General features: G+C 40.7%; 1 protein-coding gene across 10 annotated transcripts in view; it reads left to right on the plus strand.

Moving 5' to 3' along the window:
* FYN (FYN proto-oncogene, Src family tyrosine kinase) overlaps window positions 1-24,381 on the plus strand; it is a 126,667-nt gene that overhangs the window by 36,032 nt on the left and 66,254 nt on the right. Inside the window, exon 2 of one of the 10 annotated variants that reach the window (XM_087718628.1) lies at window positions 3,941-4,055. The exons of 8 other annotated variants lie outside the window; for them this stretch is intronic. The gene's annotated coding sequence lies outside the window, so the exon portion shown is untranslated. Of the gene's footprint in view, window positions 1-3,940; window positions 4,056-21,541; window positions 21,567-24,381 lie in introns of those variants that run through there. One more of the 10 variants, XM_087718629.1, reaches the window with a different exon arrangement.

Below are 24,381 nucleotides of genomic sequence, written 5' to 3' on the forward strand. Positions count from 1 at the left end.
GTCAATGTGTGTGTATTATATCTTCTTCAGTATTTATAAATCCAATTGCAATTCAACATACAAAACAAAAATCCTAAGCATTTTTAAAAGGCGTATTATCAGAATGTGGTTAGCATATTTATTGGCTAATATTAAATGAAGCTTATAGCTTGCAGTTTGCGATGTAATGGCTGGAGTTGACATCAATAGGATCAGTTGTTGTCCCCTTCAGCTGAGATGCTAAAGGGTGAATAGTCATGGAAACAGAACAAGCTTTTTTCCTCTACTTTCTAATGCGGCCAAATCATTAAGCAGTGTGGGAGAAGCAGCTTCTGCCACAACTGTTCAGTGGCTAAACAAAGAGGTTAATTCTTTGAGGTTCATTCTTTTTGGCATCTGTCAGCAACAATAAAATATTAGGTGCACACTCCCCCCACCCACTTCATCCTTTTTTATTTTCAGAGTATCATTGTACATACAGTGATTCATGTGCTAGCCTCCTACCTTTGACTCTTCATATCCTAGGAGAACCCACTGATATAATTGGTACTCAGTTGCTGCTAAAGAACAACTAGTGGGAGAATTAATCAGATAGATTAATGGGGGTAACAAACAAAAAGGCAAGACAAGGTAGAAAGTAGAGTTCTGCAGAGATTACTTGATTCCCTTTCACCAGAATGAAGGCTGAGAAAATACCCATTGCATACGAGAGCCAGTTTGGTATAGTGTGTAAGGCATTAGGCTAGAAATTCAGGAGACACTGAGTTCTAGTTCTACCTTGGGGACAAAACCAGCTGATTGACCTTGGGCCACCCAATCCCAGCCCTAGGAAGGAAACAAGGGCAAGCAAGCCCTGCAAAAAAAATTTGGACGGACAATCCAGGAAGTCACCAGCACTCAAAAAATGATCCGAAGGCACTTTTTAAAAAATTGTGCATGGTCCAAGGAGTAGTCGTTCCTGAAGTTTGATCCTAAAAATACAAATGTTGGGGGTTTTTTCTCAAAAAGAACAGCACGGTAAACAGATAAAATATGTACTACTGTCTTTACTTTTGTTGATTTTCATCAGAGCAGAAAAAACTCTGCAAGACAGGCCCATTAGGAGAGAATGAAACATGCCCCCAAAGCAGAAGTGGGTTGCTCCCGGTTCGGCCCGGATCGGGCAAACCGATAGTTGCAGTGGCGAAAGGCTCCGCCCGCTCTCCTGGATGCTTCGGTGCAGAAGTGTCACGTGCATGAGCGACCCAGTAGTAAACATAATGGAAACCCACCACTGCCCCAAACATAAAAATCAGTGGATTAATTGTAAGAAAGGTGAATAAATCAGGGAGGAGGGTCACTATTGAAGCCTTATCTTTAAAGAAAATAAAACATTGAAATTCACAGCATATATTCTGAAAGAAAAGAATTAAATGAATGGAAAGAATGGAGAAGCAAACTAATGGAAGAAGAAGATCAAGTGAGAATGGGATTGAGAATTATAAAAAATAAATAGATTTGTGACAAGCTTTTTTATTTAAAAGTTGAAATCAGTGAAGTTATGGGTAATCCTATATCTTTGTTTTCTACCAACTATCCAGAAGGCTGTGTTTGGAACCATCTGTAGCCTGATTATAAGAGTAACACTGATTTGTGGCTAGACTAATTGACTACTGCCTCCATTAGTGATGACTTTGGTATTTGAATTCTACTTGGGAGAAAAAACATTGCAGTTAAACTGGTAAATAAATTAAAACTTGACATAAACAGGTTGTGGAGTAAGCTTCTCTAAATTTGTTTTTTGCCATTGCATCTGCTCATTTTCACACTTTGATGGGTGGCTGTTTGCACTAGTTTGTGGCTTAACGTTAAATTGTGTGATTGCTTTTACTTCATGCGGAACTATCAACTTAAGCCTATTGTAAAACCACAGAATTGGCAGAAATAAATTGAGCCAAAGAAGGATTAGTTGTGAGGCCTACTGCTTCAGCTGCAGCATTCACCTACTTAGTTGACAGTCACACCATCTTTGCACAAATCTGTCATTTAAAAGTGTATTCCACCTATATTTATAATTTACCAGTACCTTGTCCTTTATAGAAACTAATACACTTGTGGTATTGGACTGCTGTACATGGTACTGCCTATTTAGCGCAGTCCAACTTGGAATATACGAAGTTGGGGAATGTTGTGTAGTCATTTAACAGGTCAAACACAATTGTGGTTTTTTGTTTTGTTTTTTAGGACTAAAATTCAGATAATGATCTCTATAGAAGGAATGGTAATTTTACGTCTGATTATTTTATTGTTTCTGGATTCAAGAAACAATAGAAGGCAATAAAATGCTTAACATTTGTTGTTTGAAATGAATAGATGAGCATGTTAATCTGCTACAAATAGAAGTCAAATTCATCAGCAAGCTAAATTATACAGTTAACATTTTTGACATATATATATATATATATATATATATATATATATATATATATATATATATATATATATATATATATATATATATATAGCTTGAATTTGAAATTGTAAGGTCTTGAAGAGACAGTCTTGCATTATCTTAGAAGTTACTTAGTTTTGGACAATTGCCCCCTCCCCCCAAATGAAAGGATTCTACATTTATAATTGAAAGGGTGTAGTTAAAAGTAATTCTTAGTGGTTAGAAAGTTGTTAACATGACAACTGTATTTATGTTACAAACCTATGGACAAAACCTATAATCATAGCTAGCTTTCTATAAATCTATATTGCTTTGCCTTTTAACTTAAAATTCCAAAAGTAAAATATACTGTATTTGCAAGCTTGCTTCATTTCTTCTGCAGCAAACACCATGAATCAATATTTATTTAAAAAAAACACTTTTATTTCTTTATATTGATTTTGATTCTTGGGTTTGAGAATTGTGGTAATTAGCATAAAAGAATTAAATACTGGTTATCAGAAACAATTTATGAGTCTTTTCTAAAACATGCATTTGACTAATTCATTAAATTAATATGGGAGTATTAATTATACATCACAGCAAACTTTGTTTTCACACAAGTGAGAAGATGGGGGGAATTGGGGGCATATGTGTTTTTTACATTTCAGGAAACAGAGTATCAAGCAATCTACCTGTTGTGTATCTGCAATTCTTTTTTAGCATTTCTTCTAGCTTCCGTTTGCTATGGATATTGTGTAGTGTTTCTCAATCACAGCAACTGTAAGATGTGTGGACTTTAACTCCCATAATTCCACAGCCAGCTATGCTGGTTAAAGAATTTGGGGGATTGAAGTCCACACATCTTACAGTTCTCAGGGTTGAGAAACACTGGGATAGAAGATGTGTTCCCCGGAGTAGCTTGTGGGAGGGTCCAGAAATGGGTATTATCACATTCCTGGACACTCCCACAAGACTCCAAGAAAGACGGTGTTCAAGTAAGATCAACTGTTCATTTCTAAATAGGAACTTTATTTATATATGAACTCTTAGGTAATTAAAACCAGGCATTGCTTTTATTCAAATTTGAATTTAAAAAATCACAATCTCAACTTTTAAAAAGCAGGTGTGATAGAACATCACTCTTTGGAATGGTGTTCTTAACTTGTTCATCTAAACCAGGGCTTTCAAACTACTGACCTGCAGCCTGGATGTGTCATGCGTTGGCCCCGCCCAGTTTATTGAAGGGTGGGGAAAGTCCCGATGCATCACATGACGACACTGGGATGACGTGAGTTCGACACCTCTGATCTAAACTGATTGCTATTCTAATAGGAGCACTTCCTATGAGTCAGTGAATTAAATCAATTTTGTGGGGAAAAATGCTTCTGGGAAATACTTTCTCCTGGGAATGCTACTAGAAATACTTTCATCTGGAAAAAATCTAAGCCAGATTTGTGAACACAAGGCCACTGAGTTTTTTTTTGTGCAGCCAGCAACAGCTCAACCATTTTACTTACCACTTTCTTTACCCATCTTGTACCTCTGCAGGTCTCTGCTATCTGCTGCCTTCCTGTAGGAGTGTGTATGTGATAGTATTAGGGCCAGGCTGTGTATGTGATGGCATTGGTATCAGGGGACGGCACAGAACAACACAGCCATTATGGTATGTGACAACAAGTCATGTCAGAGAACTGTATTATTGTACATGTATAATGTATAATTTTATTTTCTTAATTGTGTTAATAATAAATATAAATATGTGTTGCATTTTTTATAGGTAAAATGTGACCCGGCAACTATCACATTTTATGTAACACATCCCCCATATTTATTTGTGTGAAATAAATAATATTTCAGACATATTACATTTATAGTATGCTTAGTAGCTATAGTTTTGCAAGAATAGCATTTCACTTCTTTGACTTTTTTAAAAGTATGGGAAAGAGTTTTCTGTTGGTATTATTTTTACTGAGTTGAAATGAAACTTGATGTAACGAGCGTCTTTTATGTAACAAACACCCTACAACCAATGAAACTGAATAAAAGAGCTTATAATAGATATGTAGCTCGTCAGCCATGGTTTGTGTATTTATTATGGCTTAGCATGTCATCTGAACTTAGAGTTGCCACCGTTTTCAGTTAACACTAGCTGGAATAAAGCCAATCTTCCTGATTTCAAATTCTTGTTAGTTCTTACTGAAAATGATGTGCTTGTGTCTTCAACAAGTTTGCAGGAAACACTTAGTCATAAGAAAGCCATCAAAATCATCATAGGAAATTCCTTTCATTACCTTGTTGGCTAAATTTGTCATTTGACTATAATCCGTTAATTGTATTAATGATCTAACATGCAATGCTAGTATTTAATGAATGAACTGTTCTCCTAGGCGCTCCTTGGAGTGTCCAAGCACATGATAACTTCAGCTTGCTGCCCAAGGAACTGAGTTTTAAAATTATTGTAGCTCCACTTCTTGCTTGCCTCAGAGGCTCAGTTTCAAAAAACTCAGTCGTCCTACAGGACGTTTTTTCTGGGGCTCCAGTACTTGGGCAACAGTGGCTAGGGAGGCCTCTCCAACACCCACGGGGATCAGTGAGGTCTCAGATTTGGAGGAGGCCGGGCTAGAGGCCCCGGTTCTCTCTGATGATGAGAACCCTGCCCCTGAGCAGGCCATTGGTTCCGGGCTCTTCAATCGCGCCATGTTCAGGGCCATTCTCACCAAGGCTCGGGCAGCGGGGCCCCAAATGGGTCTTCCAGCCCCTGCGACCAAAACTCCTTCAGATCAGTGCACCAGCGAGACCGTAGGTCCCCAGGACCCAGGCGCAGGATTGTTTAAGGAGGCGCCTCTGCTTCTGGACCTGGTCCCAGCCCCCCAGCTGTTCCCAGACATTATATAACAGCAATGGACCCAACCGGGGTCCATGGCGAATCCTAGCAGGACAGATAGAAAGCTCTATACTATGGAAGCTCCCCTAGAGGAGCTGTTAAAGCGCCCCCAAGTGGATGATCCTATTGTGTCACTTACTTCTCCGTCTTCTCTTCCTGCGGATTTGCTGGAAGGACTTAAAGCTGAGGACAAGAGAGCAGAGTCAGCAGCTCACAAGACCCACCTGGCTACTGCCTGGACCATGCGGGCCTCTTCGTCCTCTTCCTATTTCAGCAGGGCAGCCCTGTTCTGGCTTTGAAAATTGCTGGCAGGGCTTCCAGCAGGGGATACCAGAGCCAGGCAGGATGTCAATAAGATAATTGCGGCTGTGGAGTACTCCACGGACGCCTCTCTCACAGCCACGAAGTTTTTCTCCAGGGCCCTGGCTTCTAATGTCACCTCAAGGCGCCTACTGTGGCTTTGCCACTGGCAGGCGGATGTGAAGGCGAAGCGGAAGGTGGCTTCCGCTCCCTTCAAAGGGGGGAAACTCTTTGGGGAGGCCTTGGAACCCTTTCTAATTGAGTCCAAGGATAAGCGCAAGGTACTCCCCGTGATCACTAAGAAGCACGAGCGTAAGGGTCAGTCCTTTCGTAGGAATTCCTTTCGGAATAACGAACCCTCTACCTCCTCCGGAGGTCCCAGTCACTCCTATGTTCCGCCCCAGGACCGTTCCCAAGACAGGTCCTTGTTTAGGGACAGGGGCAGGCAGCAAGGGAACCGTAAGCAATTCCGAAGATGGTACTCTAACCGATCCTTTCGGAAGTCTAAGTGACCATCACAGAGCTCCCCCCATAGGCGGCCGTCTCCAACTTTTTGCCGCCCAATGGGAGGAGACCACGATGGACAGTTAGGTCCAGAACACGGTCCGTCATGGGTTGACCCTGGAGTTCCTGTACTTCCGAGAACCTTTATCCATTGTCCCATTCCCAGGTCCGCCCACAAGCTCCAGCTCATGAGGGAGAAGATCGACCATCTACTGGAGATAGCAGCCATAGAGGAGGTCCCCAGGGGTCAGGAAGGCAGTGGGTTCTATTCCATCCTGTTTCTGATCCCCAAGTCATCGGGGGGGGGGTGAGGGCGATACTGGACCTCAAGAAACTCAACAAGCATCTGGCGTACAAGCGCTTCAGACCATTCTGGGCTGCGTCAGGCAGGGCGATCTGCTGACTTCTATCGACCTGAAGGAAGCGTACCTGCATGTTCTGATCCACCCGGCGCATTGCAAGTTCTTGAGGTTCCAGTTCACCAATTGTCACTTCCAGTACAGGGCCCTCCCCTTCGGCCTGTTGTCAGCCCCGCAGACATTCACCAAGCTGCTGACCGCAGTCGCTGTGCATCTCCGGTCCCTTCCCGTGAGACTGGAATTCTACCTGGACAACATCCTCATCCACTCGTCATCCAGGGGGCAGGCCCAGAGTCCTGCAGCTCCACGGATTCTCTGTCAACCTTGCCAAAAGCCACCTGACCCCAACTTGCAGAATCCAGCATCTCGGCATGGTGATCGATTCTGGGGACTGCAGAGTCTTCCTCACGCAGGAGAGGGTAGACAGCATCAGGACTCTGGTGAGAAGCATTCGCTCGGCCGGATCAGCGTCGATCGTCTCCCTCTCCCAGCTGATGGGGAAGCTGGTGTCGTGCATTTCGGTAGTCCCGTGGGCACGGTTGCATACGCGAGCGCACCAGTGGTTCCTGCTCTCTCTACAGAGGTGCAAGGCCAGCAACTCCAGACGGGTGATTCGGGTCCCCCCGAAGGTCCTCCGTTCTCTCAGATGGTGGCAGTCAGAGGCCCTTCTGAAGGGCAGTTACTTCAGGGAATCAGAGCACCTGATCATAACTACAGACGCCAGCCTCTTTGGCTGGGGTGCTCACCTACGAACTCTGGTGGTCCAGGGCAGATGGTTGCAGGCGGAGCTCGCCCACAACATAAATTGGCTAGAGCTTCAGGCGGCCAGGCTAGCCTTGCGCCACTTCCTCAATCAGGTCAGGGGCAATGATGTACTGATTTTGACCGACAACATCGCCGCCAAAGCCTACATCAACCATCAGGGCGGCACGCGGTCCTTGGCTCTAATGTCAGAAGCGGAAGTTCAGGGTCACTGGGTGGAGAGACACCTGGCCTCTATACAGGTGGATCACATTTCCGGCGTGAGCAACATAACAGCAGACTGGTTAAGCAGAACCACCATCGAGAACTCGGAGTGGCATCTCCATCCGAGGTTATTCCGCCAGCTGTCCCGGAGTTTCAGCCCACCAGTAGTCGATCTGTTCACCTCACCGACCAATGCGCATCTTCCCCGGTATTTCACCAGGTTCCATTGCCCCAGGGCAGAAGGCACGGACGCTCTTCAGTCCCGCTGGCCACCCGGTCAACTGTATGCTTTCCCTCCTCTCCCACTGATTCCTCTGGTCATAAGGAAAGTTCTGGAGGAGGGAGCGGAGGTGTTGCTTGTGGCTCCTCACTGGCCGAGGAGGACGTGGTTCCTGACCTGGTCAGCCAGTCGGTGTCCCAACCATGGCACATACCTCAGGAGCAAATCTCCCTCAGCCAGGGGGCTGTTCAACATCCGGAGCCCCAGTGGCTGCAGTTGGCCTTCTGGCACTTGAGGGGGACCTCCTGAGGCTTCACACTTTTTCTGACAGGGTCATCCGGACTATTCAGGTGTCTAGGCGGCCTTCCACCATCAGAATCTATGAAGCAACTTGGTCATCCTTCTTGCAGTGGTGCTTGAGCCACCAGATCACTGCTTCCTCTGCAACCATACCACAAGTTCTGGACTTTTTGCAAGACGGCTTGGACAAGGGTCTGGCGCCCAACACTCTCAGGTGGCAGGTGGCCGCCTTGAGCACCATTCTGTCCACAGATTTTCAGTTACCACTTTCTAGACACTTTCTCAACTCGCTTCCATGGGCAAGAAGGTCACGTCTTCCACCATAGGACGCTGGCTCAGAGTGAGTATCAAGATGGCTTACAAATTTCAGGCCAAGCCAGTCCCTCCTCACATTACAGCACATTCAACGAGCGCCACAACCTCGGCTGCTTGGGCTACTCAAGCGCCGATTGAGGAGATTTGCCATGCCGCTACGTGGTCAAGCCCGTCCTCATTCATAAGGAACTACAGACTTGACATGTTCGCCTCAGCTGAGGCATCGTTTGGGAGGAGAGTTCATAGCGATCCCCGTGGCCCTGGACTGTCCTTCTTCTCTCCCGAGTTCGACATAGCTTTGGCATGTCCCGTGCTTGGACACTCCAAGCAGCGCCTAGGAGAAAGACCGTTGGCTTACCTGAATGGTTGTTCTCTAGGCACTGCAGGAGTGTCCAACCCCACCCGCGAGGTCCTTTCTACCACTGTTTGGGAGTTGGACTTGTTCGAGTTATAGACTATTGGATCTTCTTTGTTTTTCAAAACTGAGCCTCTGAGGCAAGCATGAGGCAGAGCTACAATAATTTTAAAACTCAGTTCCTTGGGCAGCAAGCTGAAGTTAACCCGTGCTTGGACACTCCCACAGCGCCTAGAGAACGACCATTCAAGTAAGCCAACGGTCTATCTACTGCTTCTTTCTCAGTTGGTGGTTCCAGCCAATGATGCTGGAGGAAGAGAATTTGGTCAAGGGGCCACTCAAGTGTGAGCTGCCACAGGGATGTTACTATGTCACCTCCTGCTGTTTAGCATTTGCATGAAGATTATTGACAAAGATCATCAGGACATTTGGGAATGATACCATAAATGCACTGATGATATTCAGCTTTCTATTGTCACCTCTGGCCCAGCCAGAAGTCCTTTCAAAGTCTTGTTTTGGCATCGGGATGTTGGGTCTGACCCAAACAAGATGGAGTTGTGGTTTACAATTATCTGCCAATGTTAGAGTTGTCTCTCAATAAGGGAGCACTGTCCTTAGAGGTTCCCCTAGAGCCATGATGGTGAACCTATGGCACGTGTGCCACAAGTGGCATGCAGAGCCTTCTATATGGGCACACCAGCCTTCGCCCCAGCCCAGCTCCACCATCCATGCGTGTGTAGCTCTCGCCGGCTAGATGGTCTTTGGATCTTTGCCGCGCATGCATGGGGGCTGGGCCTTCCCCAATCTCTGCAGTTTCCCCCCTAGCACTTTTCTCCTCCCCAGTGCGCCCTAGCTTTCTCCTCCATTCCTGCTGCCTGTGCCTTGCTTGGTCTCTGCAGGTTCCACCCTCCGCAGGTGCCCCTCTGTGGCAGGAATGGAGGAGAAAGTTAGGGCACTCTGGGGGGGCAAGAAGCTGTGGAGATCGTGAGGCCGCCCCACATCCTGTTTTGGGCCCGAAAAGCCTCCTGCACCAACCTGGAAGTTAAAATGGGGGGTAGCGAGGCACATGCACAGGGCAGGGCACATGTCTGGGGTTAGGGTTAGGGTTAGGGGGATTTGGGGATTGGGGCACGCAAGTGTGCATTCGTGCGTGCTTTGGGCACTTAGCACCAAAAAGGTTAGCCATCACTGCCCTAGAGTCATGCTTCCTACTAGATGTGCAAGTGGAGGCCATGGTTTGAAGGGCCTTTGCCTTGCTTATAGTGGCCTACCTAGAGTTGAAGTACCTGTCTACAATGACTTATACCCTTCGCACCTTTTGATTGAATTTCATAATGCGCTTATAGGGGGCTGTCTTTGAAGACCATCTGGAAAGTGCATTCAATTCAAAAGATAGCATCCAATTCATTGGCCTGAGCTCACAACTTTTGTAGGCCCTTTATTGAGTGTATGGTACTACAAGTTTTAACTTATAATGCCCTATATTGCTTGACAATAAGGTGTTCCAACCAGAAGTTGACTCACTCAAGATGTACTACCCAGGATAAACTGTTTGTGGTTCTTATTTCACAAAGTGAGAAAGGATGATGCTTTCCAGCTCAACAACATTAGTGGCACGCTAGTTGTTTTAGATGTAGCACTAGTGCTATGTTATTATTATTATTGCTATGGAACAACATTGACCTAGATTTCCTTGGTAATGGCTTTTCGGAAACTTGTAAAAATCTGTGTTTTCTAAGGGGAATTTTGTCGCTATTATATTAATATTTTGTTTTACCACATATATATGTTGACATAGTTGGAGGTAGATGGGTTTCTTTGGCATTATTAACACAATAACTGTAATTTTTCATTATGTATTTATTATTCTTGAAAGCCACCAAGCATCTTGAAGGATTTGGTAATTCAATCAACCAATAAAATAAATACACACACACACACACACACACACACACACACACACAGTATGCCTCTACCTGTTTAATGTGAATATTCATGCTTTATTTACTCATGTTGTTCACATTGGTTGCACAAATCCAAAAGTGGTGGAGTCAGTCCTGTTTTGATGAAATTTTATAAACTGAATGAGCCAACACAGCATTTTTGTGTGTGACATCTGCTGGTGGGCTGCAAGCCAGTTAGCTAGCTAACCAATGGGGAAAATGTAAAAAGTGGAAAGAGAGATGCATAGAGGTGGACCTGAAGAGAAGAGTGGTTCTATCTGTCATTGATCAAGTGGCATCCCTGAAAATAAAATACTTATCTATCAAAATACTATTTTTTCATTCCCCTATCTAGTATAGAACGGAAAGGAAGAGGAAGGATCAGAGCTAAGGAGCAAAAGATGTTTAATGCAAATGCTCACGTGGCAGTAAATTGGGAACAGAATAAATTCAGTGGAGATGGAATGCTCCGGTAACATGCAAAACCAGGAATGGAATTGCCAAACAGGCAAGTACACAGTTAACCCACCCATTAGGAATAGCTGGCTAGCAATAATACTGCAGAGGCATACACAAGTGTCATTTTGCTATCAGTCAAGCAAAGCAGAGTGAATTTGGGATAGCATCCAAGATCTTGGGTAAAAAGTGATCAAGGGAGCCAAAGATGATATAATGGTGAAACAGGACCTTACTCAGCAGTTTAAATTAGAGTTTGACTAAACATTTAGAAACATTGAGATGTAATTGGCATAAGTCAAATTGAAGTTTATATCTGGAGTAGAATGTAGTGAATTCCACTTCTGTTTGAATCTTTTTGGATCTTTTTTGAAGAGATGAAATTAACAAGATAGGCAGTAGCAGTAGTTCCAACATTAGATCCCACAAACACAACTCTTGTTGTCCCTGTAATTTGCAAATCAAGTTCAATAAGAACGAATAAAATCTCAATATCCTCATTTTTAATTCAGGAGGCTCATATGATCCCCTTTTATTGCTTTTGCATAAAAACATGTTAACATGTTCTTTGTAATGTCATAATACAACAACAACATCTTTTGCTTCTTTGCTGATACACAGGCAGGCAATGGTAGAGATGCCTGCCTAGTTCAGTGATGGCGAACCTTTTCAGCATTGAGTGACCAAACCAGAACACACGCATGCATGCGGGCACTGGGCACCTGATCTTTGGATTTCCAGTGCTGCGTTATGTGCAAAGACTACCTGGCATGTGCGCCGGAAACCCAAAGACCAGGTGGCCGGCCCGCAATCCCACAGAGAGGGCTCTGCATGCCACCTCTGGCATGCATGACATAGGTTTGCCATCATGAGCTTAGTTGATGCAATCAACTATTGTTTGTGGGAAATGTATGTGCCAGGACAGCAATGTTTCTGCTTGAAAATTTAAGGTTTTTAGGATGGTCTTCACACTCAAGGTGCGTTATGAGGACAAGATAGGGGCTCTAGTACTTCTTAATGAAATAGGTTGACATTTATCTTGGTTTATTGGACCAATACTCTTTGCATTATACAGTACAGTGCAAAACAAAATATCGGCTAGTTGGAAGGAAGAAACTCTATTAAAAATTCAAAATAAAATTTACTAAAGCTCAAATAGAATATTCTTGTTTTCCCATACAAGTCACATTAATTAAGATTGTAAGAAAGACCAGTGAGAAGATATACATCATGTTATTATGACACAAATATTGCAGCTTACATAGTTGTGTTTGATGTGGGAATACAACTATATGAGAATGGGATTTGCACCATGACAACCTTATGTTTTTTGTTATTTTTGCACCGCACCTTTGTGGCACTGTACTGATGCTGCTGAATTGAAGATTCAGTAAACTTTTTCTTTTGGCAAGATCAAAATGTGCTTTTTGGAATGAATTTTATATATTACATACAGTGTTTACATAGAAGTAATTTACACAGTTCTTAGATACTGTAAAATTAATGTGAGTGGGATTGAAGTTCACTATGTTTAACTAAAAATTTATGAAGCAATCCTTTTTCAAATTTTGTTTTTTTGGGTGCTTTCCTTAGATCTCTGTTCTGAATTATTTTGCCAAGGTTCTAAGTTCTAACAACAAAATCAAGTAGGGAAAAAGCTGATGTTTAAAATGCCTTGTCTCATATGGGATATAGGATGCAGAAGGCTTTTCTTCAAGTGCAAATAAATATACCAAGAAGCAAACTTATCTTGGCTTATTTGAATAAACTTTAAAACACTTGTAAAGTGAATTTGATTTTTAAATTTAGTAAAACAAAGTGACTCAGTTGTTTCATTATAAAGATTATGCTAAACTATAATAGTACAGCGTAATCTTTCCTTTAACAGACTATTAACATCTGTATTTTGCTCCATAGCCGTTTTCTCTGGGTAGAACTTTCTGTTTCACTAAGTACGGTTAAGAATTGGTTTTCATGAGTAGGAGATCATCCTCCCCTCAATAATTGCCTATTAATTGAAAGAGAGAGGGAGGGAGGGAGAGAGAGAGAGAGAGAGCACGCATTTATGATAAGAATAGAAGGAACTGCTGGAAACAAAGGCAAGAGGAATTTACAATAGATCCTGCAGTAGGTTTAATATTTAAGTATTTTGTCTACAATAAGACAATCCTGACTGCTGAAAAATGGAAGATTAGCCTAAATACCCATCTCTCTTCTTACTGAGTTTTGGTTCTTTTTGGAAACTTACACAGGTTTCTTTTTTTGCCCTGTGATGTTTTCTGTCCACTTTTGTTTCCATTTCATTGTATTTCCATCCTCTTTCTTCTCTTTTGCTGTTTATGCAGAAATGAACATCAGTTAGGTCTAGTGCAGGGCTATCAAACTCGCAGCCCGTGGGCTGGATGCGTCATATGCTGGCCACGCCCACATCCGGTTTAGCGAAGGGGGGAAAGTCCCAATACATCAAGTGACACTGCCATGGCAAAGCAAGTTTGACACCCCTGATCTAGTGGTTAAGGCACCAGGCTAGCAAGCAAGAAACTCTTGGGTTCAAGCCCTGTCTTAGCCATAAAAGCCAACTGGCTAACCTTGGGCCAGTCACTCTCTCTAATCCAACTCACCTCAGAAGGTGGTGACTCTAGGAAAAATAGGAAGAGGAATGTGTGTAAGATATCTTTACCATCTTGAGTTGTTTGTAGAAATAATAAAAGGCAGGATATAAATGGCCAAATAAAATAAAAAATGAGGGAGGGGGGTAAATGGATGCATAGATGAATTTACTTGATTTGTTCTGAGACAATAAGTGGCCTTTGCAAATGAGGGAACTAATAGATCTTATAAAGTGGCACATTACTTTACAGATTACACTTAATCAGATGCTATTAAATTGTTTTTGTTATTGCTTGGTCCCTGCTTTTATTTTATTTATTTATTTGATGATTTTTCTCTGTTGGGAGGGAGATATATATGTGTGCATATGTGTGTATGTTTAAATCCACATATCACAAATGTAATTGTATGAACATGAATGCTGTTGAGGAAAAGTTTTTGAAATTGATTTCAGCTAGCCACTCTGGATTAACTCATAATTTTTGTCTGTGTTAATTTATTTTCTTTCCACTCTTTTAAGACATGGAGAAATAGACTTCCAGGTCTTCTTCTCATCTTCTGTTAACTTCTGTTACTTTTCTGTTAACTCTGCACATTATAATAATTCTAATTCTTAGATAAGAACTACTTAACTTCAGTTAAGATTAAGTCTGAATACATTTATCTTTTCAGTGTTTTTTCCTATTTCAACCAAATACATTGAAAATTGTTCAGCTCAGATTTGACAATTTGCCTCAAAGCAATAATCAACCAAGGATTCGCGTGTGGTGAGTGCATGTGTCCTTCGATGAATGAGTAAGCTTTTGGTAGAAGGACACAGTGCCTCATCATTCCTCTGGCTTTGATTTTCACACTGGCAGGCAGAATGGAAATACAATGAGCTCTGGAGGAGGAGAAGCAAATGGCTTTTTCCTTCCTCAATGAGCTCACTGAGGCATTTAAAAAGCCTACTAAGCAGCCTGCATTGAAAGGTTATCAGTCAAATAGCATTGCTCTCCTACGAGTCCTTACAAATCCATTCATGTAAAAATTCATTAAATTATATATAGTAATTATGCATACTGTATTTATGAAACACCGATGCATTGCAAACATTTATGCACAGATATATTTATCTTTTTTTGCACTGCGATTTTTTTCTTCAATCAAATTTAAATTTCTAGTAGTCTCTAGATCAGATAAGATTTGAAATGGTACATTAACTTGCTGGGGAACGTAGTTTGATCATCCCCATCAGTTCACATACTCTTAAGTTCCTAAAATTAAAAATAAATTCATAGTGTATGGAATTTCTCAAATACTCCTGCTAAAAACAAGATATGAATTTATGGGACCTGACAGCTGCCCGTGAAGTCTGGGATGTGATGAAGCAACAGCTGTGACTTTCTCTGAACTGATGTTTCAGCTATAGAAATGAGCAGTTAAATTACTTGGTATCAGAATTGTTGGATCCTGTCCAAAACCCAAGCACTTTGTCTCGCCATAGGCAGATGTGCATTCATGGCTTCCCCTGCATGTAAAGCTAACATTGAATGCAATTTAGTAATATATCTAACATGCTAATAAAAGCATAAAGGCAGTTCCTGCATTTAGAAAGCCAAAGCAAAGTATATAAAATAGCAGAAATTCTACAATGTGAAAGAGTATTTTGATAGCTAGTAAATCAGTCTTGAATTGCATATGTTTGAGTGGGAGCTGTAGTATGTTGAGAAATGCAGTTTTTGGTAGCAACAGGAAAACAGTTGCAGAGAAAATGGTCTTTATGATAGATAGGAAAAACCTCAAAGTTGCAACGGCTGTATTTTCTGTTTTGCTATAAGTAGCGGGAAATGTTGCTAGTTGTGTGACAAACATGTGTTATCTTTTTAACATTTCCTGCAATCGGTGTAGTTATCCAGGTCTCACTATTGAAACATGGCATAAGAATTTGTGTTGATGACATGCATAATACAGTGGGGCAAAAAAGTATTTAGTCAGCCACCAATTGTGCAAGTTCTCCCACTTAAAAGATGAGAGAGGCCTGTAATTGACATCATAGGTAGACCTCAACTATGAGAGATAAAATGAGAAAACAAATCCAGACAATCACATTGTCTGATTTGGAAAGAATTTTTTTTGCAAATTATGGCTGTAAATTATGATTTAGCACACAAAAAACTGGTTACAATTAATATATAGGTACTCCTCGGCTTAAAATCATTTGTTTAGTGACAGTTCGGTATTACAGTGACTTGCAGCTGGTCCTAGATCTTACAGCCATTGCAGCATCCCTATGATCACGTGATCAACATGATCAATATTTGGGCACTTGGCAACTGGCATGTATTTATGAGGGTTGCAGCATCCTGGAATCGTGATTCCCATTCCCATCATGTGGTTGCCATTTGCAATCTTGCCAGCTGGCTTCCAGCAAGCAAAGTCAATGGGAGAAGCCAAGTGCATTTAATGACTCCATGACTCACTTAAACTGCAGCTTAACAACCATGGCAAAAAGGTCATAATATTGGGCATGACTCTCAACAACCATCTTGCTTAGCATTGGAAATTGTGGTCCTAATTGTGGACATAAGTTGTGGGCTACCTGTAGTTGACAATTTAATATTATCTACAGTTATCTAAAGAGAAAAGAGTTGTTAAGATCAGCATTGGTCCTAATGTTGATACTTCTTCCTATTTTCTGTGCTGCTCAGTTGTTTGTTTATGTAACTTGAGCTTTGCATTTCACAAAAGCATACATACTTTCTCATACAAGGACTTTTAGACCTTCTCCCCATTAATATACTACCTCTCATAGGGACGTTCAGGCAGGGGAGGCAGGGGAGGCAGGGCCTCACACTGTCATGATGAAAAGAAAAAAAATTAAAAAGAAAAAGGCTGAGGTAGTTGCTGCCAGAGTCACAGTGGATGACTCTGCTTAATGCTTAACTGCAGGAGGAGGCGAGAGAACCACGTACCTCCTTTAATCTATCTTTATGATCACTTGAGCAGAGTTAAGCAAGGGTTAAAAGGCGAAAAATTCCTTATGCAAAGGAGGCACCTGGTTCTCTCGCCTCCTGCAGAGGGCACATTTTTTAGAGGCTTTTTTTAAACAGTTAAGCAGAGTCATCCACATGGTGACTCTAGGAGCAACTATCCCAGCCTGACCTTGCATTTTTCTTTTTACATTTTTTACATTTTCATCATGGCAGACAAGAGGAGAGTTGAAATCATCTGTGACACAGCTGGAAAAGGTATGTGGGTCAGACAGAGGGAGGGGGAGGAATTCAAAATTATTGTAATTTGTAAGTACCGTATATACTCAAGTATAAGCTGAGTTTTTCAGCCCACTTTTTGGGCTGAAAAAAGCCGCCTCGGCTTATACTCGAGTCAGTGAAAAATTTGCCCGATGACGCTCATGAATGGCCCGGCGCCCCTGTGAGTTTCCCCTCCCTCTGTGTCAGTTTGCCGCGCAGCGCGCACTGCACCATCCCCCCTCCTCACGTTCTAATGTAATGCAGGGCTGTCTTACGATTCCCCTTCCTCCCCCTCCTGCCTCTCTGCAACGATGTCCCACCTCCTCCTTGTTATGGCAAGCAGCCACATAGCGATGTCCCACCTCCTCTGGTACAGTGATCCAATGATAGGAATCACTGTGCCGTGTGTCATAGGAGGCGGGACATCGCTCCCGCGGCTGCACGGGACATCATTACCGGTAGCTGCTGCATTTCCCACCCTAGGCTTATACTCGAGTCAATAACTTTTCCAGTTTTTTGTGGTAAAATTAGGTGCCTCGGCTTATATTCGGGTCGGCCTATACTCGAGTATATACGGTAATCTTTTATTGTGAGTAATTTGTGTGTGTGTGTGTGTGTGTGTTTGTTTCTTCACTTCACTCAAACTCTCAATTTGAGAGAGAGTTTGTTTGAGAAGAGAGGGAAGGGGGAGAGGCAGGGAGGGCAGCTTGTTTGAGAAGAGAGGGGCAGCCCGCCAGCAGAGGCAGGTCTTTTACCCACCTCTGCTGGTGGGCTGGCGCTTTCTTTCTTTTGCCTGCTGTGCCCCCTTCCCTTTTTCCTCTCCCCCCTCCGGGAGCCCCGTCCTGCTCCCCTCTCCCTTTCCTCCTCCTCCTCTCCCCTTTCTTCGCCAGCTGCCGCCTCACACCCCGCCTCCTCCATCCCCGCTGCTATGTCCGACAGAGGCATCTCGCATCTATGGCGGACATAAACATGAGATGCCTCCGTCGGGGACAGTGGCGGGGACGCTGCTTCTTGCTGCCACTGCACTCCACTGCTTCGCACCCCGCCTCCTCCGTCCCTGCCGCTGTGTCCGACAGAGGCGTCTCGCATCCATGGCAGACATAAACGCAAGACACCTCTGTTGGGGACAGCGGCGGGGACGCTGCTTCTTGCCGCCACCACACTCTTGCCTCACCAACCGTAAACCTTACCGCACGTCACTGACCTCTCAGCATCCTTTGATAAAAGATAGCTGTTGATACTAAAGATGCTAAGAACGTTGTCTGAAACTCAACTTCTTGGTGTCTTTTCCTATAATCATGTACCTGTTTTCTGATTGATCAATGGATCTCTGTTCCAAGAAATATTGTATAGAATTTGTAGCATATAAAGGACAAAAATGAGTGTTATCTTAAGAGTTTCAGCTGAATGAAGCAAGTTCTATGGATCACATAATGATGAACGTTTTGATTTTATAAGAATATCTTATTTCTGCTTTTGCAATCATTTCACCTGAAGAATGTTAGCTTACAGATAATTACAAATGAACTCCTTCAGCCCCAGATCTTTATCTTACCCGGGTAATGCAGGCATGGCACTGTCTTGCTGTACCTCTATAATATAAATTGAAATGTTACAATAGGAATATGTTTTAAAGAAATTTTCATTTTAAGAGATAAAATGTTCATATTCTTTTGGGGAAATCAACGCAATATTTAAACTGCATGTGGAACCATAACAATATAGAAGTGGGGGGGGGGGAACCCATTATTTTTAATTACTTTTATTTTCTCTTGTGTAATTATCACAACATCTTGACTTCACAGTAAAAGGTTATGTGCTCATAGCATCTCTTTTTCATTGTGGACTAGACTGCTAGCATATTAGCGAGAGGAGAGTCCCCTAATTATAATTATAAGTGATTCACTTATTTCCAATGAGAGCTTGTTTATGTATGGATAAAAATACAAGGTTTGTTTGAGAACATCATTGGATGGAAACTACTAAATCAAATCAGTGGTATTACAACTATTCATAACTAGATGAGAGTTTATATGTCCTCCAGTTTGAATTCTCTATTTTAGCCATATTAGAAAGTGATTGGGGAATCTGGCAGAATATCAGAGAGTGATTTTGTATACAAAATGATATTTGTATTTGCCTATATGTTTTTTTTCAAATGCAATAAGATCCAAAATCTATAATATTAACAGTAATGTTAATGTCCCTGTCCTTCATTTGTTTGTAATATTTGGATTTTAAAAGAAACAAAACAATCAAAATTCTTAAAATTCTATGAATGACAGAAAGTAGAAAAACATTTGAACATTGCAAAGTATTTTGTTCTTTAGGCAACTGGCAGTAATTAAACACTATAGAACTTGAACCTACATTATACTGTTTTAAAAACTTGTTAGCTTTTGAATTCATAATCTGCATTTTTATAGGGCAATCTTGTATATATTTAACTGGATGTAAATTTCTCTAAGGCAAAATTTATTTTAATTCTACTGAACTCTGGATTAAAATACTGTGAAAAAGTAAGAATTTAACATCTAATAATCACAGTTACTTTTTCTGATATTTTTTGAGGAAATTATTTAGAAGAAGAATCTATGAATACCATGCTGGCATTAGATTCCTCGTACACAATAAAGCTATTGAGAGTTTATCTTCTGGAACATTTGCTACATATCAACATATTGAACTATACATTATTACTGGATTTATCTTCTTTAAAGTAATATCTGAAACTGAATTACATTTACTAAATTAAGCCTTTTATTTCTTTTACCTAGAATTGCATGTCTAATTAATGCAAAAAAGCCGGCAGCTGTTCAGAATTCCATCTAGTAACAAGATTGCTTGGGGTTGTTTTTTCATATTTGCATAAACAAACTTGATGTTTGACATCCAACATTAATAATCAGTTTGTTTTAGGTTTCGTAAGGATTCTCACAGTCAACTGGAGGGTTTTTTTTTCTCAATTCTCCCCAAGAAACATTTCAGAAGATAAACATTTTTTTTCTATAGTGGAGGCAAAGTATTTTTGAAGCCAGTATTTCCTTTCTATTGACTCCCAAGAGCAGGGCTAGAAAATCTTCTAAAATCTGGTTTTGTGGGAGAAGATAGCTTTCTTTTCCAGTTCCAGTCTTTGCTCTGAAAAACTGTGCCAGCTTCATGTGTGGCCAGGAACATCTCAATAGTTTATCTACTTTCTTTTTATATTATTGCTTTATTTGGGTTGGCTTTCCTTTTCCTTTTTGGGAATTCCTAATCCAATGGTAATCAAAAATCAACAGTAATGTCTAGGGATTTGTTTTGAGTTTTCCAACCACAGAGTTTGGCTTTTAATTATTCTGCATAACAAGTGTGTTTGAAATAGTTCTTTACTCATACAGCCTTGTTCTGCACTGGATGACTTTTCCATTTATTTTTTCCACAGTAGCAATAGTACTTAGATTTATATATTTCTTCATGGTGCTCTAAAGTCCATTCTAAGTGGTTTACAGAGTCAGCAACAATCTGGGTCTTGTCTTCACTTTACCTACCTCTGAAGAATGGAAGTCTGAGTCAACCTTGAGCCAGTCAGGATCGAACTGCTGGCAGTCGGCAGAATTAGCCTGCAATACTACATTCTAGCCATTGCTTCCCCATGGCTCTACAAGATAGCTCCAGGAAGAAAACTTCATTTTTTGGAATAATTATTGAATTTAGGCTATCGTGTGAGTAACCAAGGTAAACTCCACTTAGAGTTGTAGAGCTGCAACCACCATAGCATATCAGTATAAACCGTTTTAAATAGCAATAGCAGTTAGACTTATATATCGCTTCATAGGGCTTTCAGCCCTCTCTAAGCGGTTTACAGAGTCAGCATATTGCCCCCAACAATCCCGGTCCTCATTTTACCCACGTCGGAAGGATGGAAGGCTGAGTCAACCCTGAGCCGGTGAGATTTGAACAGCCGAACTGCAGAACTGTAGTCAGCTGAGTAGGCTGCAGTGCTGCATTTAACCACTGCGTCACCTCGGCTCTGTTCTTAGTCACTGCAACTGAACCTCACCTATTAGTGCAGAGTTCAAGAAAACTCCCTAAATGTTCATTAGTTCTTTCCAAGTCATATTCAACTGTAAAAGCTTTCCTACTCCCATTGCTTGTTTTTTATTTTATTAAACTAGGTTTGAGCATATTCTTTCTCAATTATCTCTCCAAAATCTTCAAGTTCCTTGTCCTATTTAGGAGAAGTAAAGGAGAGTTAGCATGTCCTGTGTACTGGTGACTGTTTAGTCCAAACACCTGAATGACATTCCCTGCAATGACATATAACTCTTCTGAAAAGAGTTGTGTTGTACTTTGTTTTTTGATGAAGCTTCATTTGAAACTATCCCTTGAAATTGAAAGCAATATGGCTTCCTTATTTATAGATTGATTTGATTTGAAAGCTGCCCAGATATTCAATCTAGTAGGATTTGTGTCAAATATTATCAGAAAAATATTTTGCCCTGAATGTGTAAAGATTTATTACCGTATTTGCAAAGATTTTGAACATAAAAGATAGTGGAATCTTGTGATAGTTTTATTACAGTCCTAGCAATCAATATTACCTTTCTCCATTTGTCTTCTCATTCCTACTACAGTCTTGCTCAATCAGGTGCCTTCTGGATATAGGATATATTTTCACTTTCATGGTATCCAACACTACATGGGATCATAATGCTCCACCAGACACCACCAGAATGGGAAGAATATCGTAAGCAATGAATCTCAGCATGGAGTATAATTGATAATAGTGTGCAAATAAACATCTGGTTCTCTTTAGTCTAAATACCATTCTGGTTGTGCCAGGACTACAGTGAGATTCTGTGTCTATTATATAATAGGAAGTGGTGGGTACATGCAATGGCACAAGCCTTTGCAGTTTATAAAATATTGGGATTCAGAACATTTTTTAAAAATATGAAATTCAGTTTCTTTAAAAAGAACAGTCACCAAGCGCAGTTCATGTCTATTGAAATCGCTGTAAACAACTCACTGTTTTAACATAAGTCCATTCATTGAAAGAATCCTATAAATAGGAGCCTTGTTCTGGGATTCGAAATGCTTGGAATGTGCCTGTCACGTAATATGTGTGCCCATTTCAATGGGAACACATGTCTCATCAATTCTGTCTTAGCACATGCACACACCCCAAAGAAAAAGCTCCTAAGGAAACTTAACATTGTTGCTTGTGTAATACAAGCAAGCTTTGCTGTTTTATAAAGATCCATCCTTTTCTTGATAAAGCATTCATACAGAGCAGCTGTAAATTTAAACAAGTGAATTAATCTTCTTGATAAAAATGAACTTATGATCAAACAGAGATCAATCGTTTGGCAGGAGCCAGACAACAGTTTGTGTGATTAAAACCAGCTGGCGAAGTTTTGGAAGAAGTGACATTTTAACTATGGACTCTATTCAGCATTGCACTTCATATCATACATATGCTTCAGTATGACTTCAACATGGGAAAGACTAATTTTTTTATGTAGTGTGTGGGTGTGGGTGTACAGTTTTCAGAGCACATGTAAGCTTGAGGGCTTTTTTTTCCCCTCCCGGAAACTTGGGTATAGTCTCTTTCCTCCCCTCTCCACCCTGTTTAGAGCAGGTGGGAAGCCTCACAGTAGACAGCTAGTGTTTCCTTGTGGGTTGCTGTAATAAAGGACCTTTGTAAATGTCTCTTTATATGACCTGAATACAAACTGAACAGAATGCATATTAACTACTCCCAAGAACCATTTCATTTAGTTCAAGATCTTACCTGAATTGGCATTGCTGTTTTCTAGCAGGATTCATGCACTTCTGGGAAATATAAAGCAATTGTAGACCTGGCTAACTAAAGGAGCAACTTCTCCATTATATTCATCTGCCATTAAAGTAGTTAAGATCTAGGGAAGAGGGTGCCCATTTGTCAATGAAAAGAGAGAGAGAGAGAATTCTTGATATAAGCATCTTTGTTGTAAACTAGACTCCATGATCAGTTATACTTGTAGCAATATAATACAGATATCAAATTAAGATACTGCTTAGCTTTATAATCTGGTTCAATATTTTCTTTAAGCAATGTATAAGTGTAAGGATTTCTTTTTAGTTTTATGCTTAATTGTTAATGTTTAACTGTATGGTAAATTGCTTTACCATTACCTATCTAGCCAATTGTATTTAAGATTGAAAAATAGATAAATACATATAAATAATGGTGGTTGTTTTTTTGCATGCCTCAGGAATCAATACGTTTGTTATTATATTGGTTTGAAGGCTGATAGATAATCGTCTGCCAATAACTTCTGCTGTGGAGTAAGAGCAAATTTAGAAGATTTAGAAAAAGAAAGGAAGATTGTATTGTGTAACAAAGTACCAATATTTTCTGCCACTTAGTGACAGTCCATAGCTTATAAGTACATATGCATCAGTTTTTAATTTCATGATGAAATTGCTGAATTTGATTACAAGAAATCCTTGACTTACAACCATTCATTTAGTGACTGTTTGAAGGACTTGTGACTATTTTTCACACAACTGTTGTAGCATCCCAATGGTCATGTGATAAAAATTTGGCTACTTGGCAGCTAGCTCGTATTTATGCCAGTTGAAGGATCTCAGGGTCATGTGATCACCTTTTCCAATCTTCTGACAAGCAAAGTAAATGTGGAAGCCAGATTCACTTAACTGTGTTACAAACTTAACAACTGTAGTGATTCAGTTAACAGTTGTGGCAAGAAAGGTTGTAAAATGGGGCAAAATTCACTAAACAACTCTAGCAGTGGAAATATGGGGCTGAATTGTGGTTATAATTCAAGGACTGTAGTATAAAATATAAGAAAATTTTAGATGATTTTTTCCTCTGTTTTCTCAATTATAGTTTTGTGCATTAAAGGAAATCTAAATGAATTCAAACAATAATACATCATTGTCAGTTAAGCTGGAACATAAAGAATAAAGTTTTTTTTAAATTTAGACTGCTTGAATTGTGGTTCTTCAATATTTGTAGCATATAAATTTAATACTTAAATTAATAAACACAAATGCTTTATTGAAAAGAGGTTTTGCATACTCTATTAATGCTTATTTTGTTCTGGCATATTACAAAATGAGTTCTGAATTGACTAGTCTAATCTGGGATAAACTGAACAGCAAAGTTATCTAAGCAGAGGTAAATATATTGATACATAGGTACAGATGTTCAGCTTCTAGATAAAAATGTGTAGCCTGCTGCAGAATCCAATTTGTTAAACATCCAGTTTCATTGTTTATATTAACAAGTTAGCTAGCACATTTAGACTTACTTTGGAAAAAAGTGCACAGGATAAATGGTTTCTTAAAACCGAGAATTTAACAAATTTAAAACCATTCATAAAACTGATGAAATAAATTATTGTCCCCAAAATTAACCTACATTTGTCACTAGAAAAATGCCTTACCTAGATAATCCATCTACCAAACTCTGAAGTACACCAAGGATGATCTTAAGAGGAAAAGCAAGCTCCTCTGGAATTTTCTCCTAACAGGTGTTAAAAATCAGGTCCACA

The sequence above is a fragment of the Thamnophis sirtalis genome, unplaced genomic scaffold (assembly GCF_051295495.1).
Source record: "Thamnophis sirtalis isolate CommonGarterSnake01/CBP01778 unplaced genomic scaffold, rThaSir2_p1.2 scaffold_6, whole genome shotgun sequence".
NCBI lineage: Eukaryota > Metazoa > Chordata > Lepidosauria > Squamata > Natricidae > Thamnophis > Thamnophis sirtalis.